Here is a 6039-nt window from a genome sequence, read left to right as displayed (position 1 = left end):
ACCTGATTCTGCTAAAACTCACATAAATTCAATATTAAAGGATTTTCAAGACAAATTTCATATTTGGTTCTGGAGTTATGATTATAAACCTTTCATATTTTGTATGACAGTTACACTGTTATATTGGAAAAAAAAACAACTAACTTGTGTCTTTGCAAACCTTACAAAAGATCATTTTTTTAGTACAACTAACAAAAAAACATATCTCTAGGCATTATTAGCCATTTTGCATTTGTTGTTTAGAAGTTATGTTTGAATACCTTTTTATTGCTTTTTTCGCATTATCTCAGGATTCTAAGACTATTATAGTCATATTGAGTAAAAAACAACTTTTTGCATTTGCAAGATTTAAAAAAGCATATGTTTCGAGTAAAACTCCCAAAGATGCATTATTTCAGGCATTATTAGCCATTTTTCATGTGTGGTGTAGGAGTTATGTTTAAATAACTGTCATATTGAGTCTTACCGTAAACAGTTATATTGAGTAAAACCTCATTTTTGTATTTGCAAACCATTGAAAAACAACTGTATCTAGTAAAACTCACATGTATTCAATATCACAGGCATGTTTAGACATTTTTGCACGTTTGGATTATGAATTATGTTTGAATACATTGTTATTGCTTTTTTCGCATTATCTCAGGATTCTAAGTACATTACTGTCAAATTGAGTAAAAAATCAAATTTTGTTTTTGCAAACCTTACCAAATGTTTTTTTTCAGGAAAACTCTCGAAGATGCATTTCTTCAGGCATTATTAGACATTTTGCATGTGTATTTTTGGAGTTATGTTTCAAAAACTGTCATTTTGAGTGTGACCAATATGAGGCCAGTAAAATCTAATATTTGTATTTGTGATTCTTTCCAAAATACCTTATTCTGCTAAAACTTACATAAATTCAATATTAAAGGCTTTTTAAGACAAATGTCATATTTGGTTTTGGAGTTATGATTATAAACCTTTCATATTTAGTATGACAGTTACACTGTTATATTGAATAAAAAAACTAACTTTTGTCTTTGCAAACCTTACAAAAGATCATTTTTCTAGTACAACTAACCAAAATACATATCTCTAGGCATTATTAGCCATTTTGCATGTGTTGTTTAGAAGTTATGTTTGAATACATTTTTATTGCTTTTTTCGCATTATCTCAGGATTCTAAGACTATAATAGTCATATTGAGTAAAAAACTACTTTTTGCATTTGCAAGATTTAAAAAAGCATATGTTTCGAGTAAAACTCCCAAAGATGCATTATTTCAGGCATTATTAGCCATTTTTCATGTGTGGTGTAGGAGTTATGTTTAAATAACTGTCATATTGAGTGTTACAGTATACAGTCATATTGAGTAAAACCTCATTTTTGTATTTGCAAACCATTGAAAAACAACTGTATCTAGTAAAACTCACATGTATTCAATATCACAGTCATTTTTAGACATTTTGCACGTTTGGATTAGGAATTATGTTTGAATACATTTTTGTTGCTATTTTCGCATTATCTCAGGATTCCAAGTACATTACTGTCAAATTGAGTAACAAATCAAATTTTGTTTTTGCAAACCTTACCAAATGTTTTTTTTTTTCAGGAAAACTCTCGAAGATGCATTTCTTCAGGCATTATTAGACATTTTGCATGTGTATTTTTGGAGTTATTTTTCAAAAACTGTCATTTTGAGTGTGACCAATATGAGGCCAGTAAAACCTAATATTTGTATTTGTCATTCTTTCCAAAATACCTGATTCTGCTAAAACTTACATAAATTCAATATTAAAGGCTTTTTAAGACAAATGTCATATTTGGTTTTGGAGTTATGATTATAAACCTTTCATATTTAGTATGACAGTTACACTGTTATATTGAAAAAAAACTAACTTGTGTCTTTGCAAACCTTACAAAAGATCATTTTTCTAGTACAACTAACAAAAATACATATCCCTAGGCATTATTAGCCATTTTGCATGTGTTGTTTAGAAGTTATGTTTGAATACATTTTTATTGCTTTTTTCGCATTATCTCAGGATTCTAAGACTATTATAGTCATAATGAGTAAAAAACTACTTTTTGCATTTGCAAGATTTAAAAAAGCATATGTTTCGAGTAAAACTCCCAAAGATGCATTATTTCAGGCATTATTAGCCATTTTTCATGTGTGGTGTAGGAGTTATGTTTAAATAACTGTCATATTGAGTGTTACAGTATACAGTCATATTGAGTAAAACCTCATTTTTGTATTTGCAAACCATTGAAAAACAACTGTATCTAGTAAAACTCACATGTATTCAATATCACAGGCATATTTAGACATTTTGCACGTTTGGATTAGGAATTATGTTTGAATACATTTTTATTGCTTTTTTCGCATTATCTCAGCATTCTAAGTATAGTACTGTCAAATTGAGTAACAAATCAAATTTTGTTTTTGCAAACCCTACCAAATTTTTTTTTTCTGGAAAACTCTCGAAGATGCATTTCTTCAGGCATTATTAGACATTTTGCATGTGTATTTTTGGAGTTATGTTTCAAAAACTGTCATTTTGAGCGTGACCAATATGAGGCCATTAAAATCTAATATTTGTATTTGTGATTCTTTCCAAAATACCTGATTCTGCTAAAACTTACATAAATTCAATATTAAAGGCTTTTTAAGACAAATGTCATATTTGGTTTTGGAGTTATGATTATAAACCTTTCATATTTAGTATGACAGTTACACTGTTATATTAAATAAAAAAAACTAACTTGTGTCTTTGCAAACCTTACAAAAGATCATTTTTCTAGTACAACTAACCAAAATAAATATCTCTAGGCATTATTAGCCATTTTGCATTTGTTGTTTAGAAGTTATGTTTGAATACATTTTTATTGCTTTTTTCGCATTATCTCAGGATTCTAAGACTATTATAGTCATATTGAGTAAAAAAACAACTTTTTGCATTTGCAAGATTTAAAAAAGCATATGTTTCGAGTAAAACTCCCAAGGATGCATTATTTCAGGCATTATTAGCCATTTTTCATGTGTGGTGTAGGAGTTATGTTTAAATAACTGTCATATTGAGTGTTACAGTATACAGTCATATTGAGTAAAACCTCATTTTTGTATTTGCAAACCATTGAAAAACAACTGTATCTAGTAAAACTCACATGTATTCATATCACAGGCATTTTTAGAAATTTTGCATGTGTTGTTTAGAAGTTATGTTTGAATACATTATTATTGCTTTTTTCGCATTATCTCAGGATTCTAAGTACATTACTGTCAAATTGAGTATAAATCAAATTTTGTTTTTGCAAACCTTACCAAATGTTTTTTTTTTTCAGGAAAACTCTCGAAGATGCATTTCTTCAGGCATTATTAGACATTTTGCATGTGTATTTTTGGAGTTATGTTTCAAAAACTGTCATTTTGAGTGTGACCAATATGAGGCCAGTAAAATCTAATATTTGTATTTGTGATTCTTTCCAAAATACCTGATTCTGCTAAAACTTACATAAATTCAATATTAAAGGCTTTTTAAGACAAATGTCATATTTGGTTTTGGAGTTATGATTATAAACCTTTCATATTTAGTATGACAGTTACACTGTTATATTGAATAAAAAAAACTAACTTGTGTCTTTGCAAACCTTACAAAGGATCATTTTTCTAGTACAACTAACCAAAATACATACCTCTAGGCATTATTAGCCATTTTGCATGTGTTGTTTAGAAGTTATGTTTGAATACATCTTTATTGCTTTTTTCGCATTATCTCAGGATTCTAAGACTATAATAGTCATATTGAGTAAAAAACTACTTTTTGCATTTGCAATATTTAAAAAAGCATATGTTTCGAGTAAAACTCCCAAAGATGCATTATTTCAGGCATTATTAGCCATTTTTCATGTGTGGTGTAGGAGTTATGTTTGAATAACTGTCATATTGAGTGTTACAGTATACAGTCATATTGAGTAAAACCTCATTTTTGTATTTGCAAACCATTGAAAAACAACTGTATCTAGTAAAACTCACATGTATTCAATATCACAGGCATTTTTAGACATTTTGCACGTTTGGATTAGGAATTATGTTTGAATACATTTTTATTGATTTTTTCGCATTATTTCAGGATTCTAAGTACATTACTGTCAAATTGACTAACAAATCAAATATTTTTTTTGCAAACCTTACCAAATGTTTTTTTTCTGGAAAACTCTCGAAGATGCATTTCTTCAGGCATTATTAGACATTTTGCATGTGTATTTTTGGAGTTATGTTTCAAAAACTGTCATTTTGAGTGTGACCAATATGAGGCCAGTAAAATCTAATATTTGTATTTGTGATTTTTTCCAAAATACCTTATTCTGCTAAAACTCACATAAATTCAATATTAAAGGCTTTTTAAGACAAATTTCATATTTGGTTTTGGAGTTATGATTAGAAACTTTTCATATTTAGGATGACAGTTACACTGTTAAATTGAATAAAAAAAACAACTTGTGTCTTTGCAAACCTTACAAAAGATCATTTTTCTAGTACAACTAACCAAAATACATATCTCTAGGCATTATTAGCCATTTTGCATTTGTTGTTTAGAAGTTATGTTTGAATACATTTTTATTGCTTTTTTCGCATTATCTCAGGATTCTAAGACTATTATAGTCATATTGAGTAAAAAAACAACTTTTTGCATTTGCAAGATTTAAAAAAGCATATGTTTCGAGTAAAACTCCCAAAGATGCATTATTTCAGGCATCATTAGCCATTTTTCATGTGTGGTGTAGGAGTTATGTTTAAATAACTGTCATATTGAGTGTTACAGTATACAGTCATATTGAGTAAAACCTCATTTTTGTATTTGCAAACCATTGAAAAACAACTGTATCTAGTAAAACTCAAATGTATTCAATATCACAGGCATTTTTAGACATTTTGCACGTTTGGATTAGGAATTATGTTTGAATACATTTTTATTGCTTTTTTCGCATTATCTCAGGATTCTAATGTATAGTACTGTCAAATTGAGTAACAAATCAAATTTTGTTTTTGCAAACCTTACCAAATTTTTTTTTTCTGGAAAACTCTCGAAGATGCATTTCTTCAGGCATTATTAGACATTTTGCATGTGTATTTTTGGAGTTATGTTTCAAAAACTGTCATTTTGAGTGTGACCAATATGAGGCTAGTAAAATCTAATATTTGTATTTGTGATTCTTTCCAAAATACCTGATTTTGCTAAAACTTACATAAATTCAATATTAAAGGCTTTTTAAGACAAGTGTCATATTTGGTTTTGGAGTTATGATTATAAACCTTTCATATTTAGTATGACAGTTACACTGTTATATTGAATAAAAAAAACTAACTTGTGTCTTTGCAAACCTTACAAACGATCATTTTTCTAGTACAACTAACCAAAATACATATCTCTAGGCATTATTAGCCATTTTGCATTTGTTGTTTAGAAGTTATGTTTGAATACATTTTTATTGCTTTTTTCGCATTATCTCAGGATTCTAAGACTATTATAGTCATGTTGAGTAAAAAAACTACTTTTTGCATTTGCAAGATTTAAAAAAGCATATGTTTCGAGTAAAACTCCCAAAGATGCATTATTTCAGGCATTATTAGCCATTTTTCATGTGTGGTGTAGGAGTTATGTTTAAATAACTGTCATATTGAGTGTTACAGTATACAGTCATATTGAGTAAAACCTCATTTTTGTATTTGCAAACCATTGAAAAACAACTGTATCTAGTAAAACTCACATGTATTCATATCACAGGCATTTTTAGAAATTTTGCATGTGTTGTTTAGAAGTTATGTTTGAATACATTATTATTGCTTTTTTCGCATTATCTCAGGATTCTAAGTACATTACTGTCAAATTGAGTATAAATCAAATTTTGTTTTTGCAAACCTTACCAAATGTTTTTTTTTTTCAGGAAAACTCTCGAAGATGCATTTCTTCAGGCATTATTAGACATTTTGCATGTGTATTTTTGGAGTTATGTTTCAAAAACTGTCATTTTGAGTGTGACCAATATGAGGCCAGT

This window comes from Nerophis ophidion, linkage group LG14 (assembly GCF_033978795.1).
Source record: "Nerophis ophidion isolate RoL-2023_Sa linkage group LG14, RoL_Noph_v1.0, whole genome shotgun sequence".
NCBI lineage: Eukaryota > Metazoa > Chordata > Actinopteri > Syngnathiformes > Syngnathidae > Nerophis > Nerophis ophidion.
Note: the sequence above shows the minus strand (reverse complement) of the source record.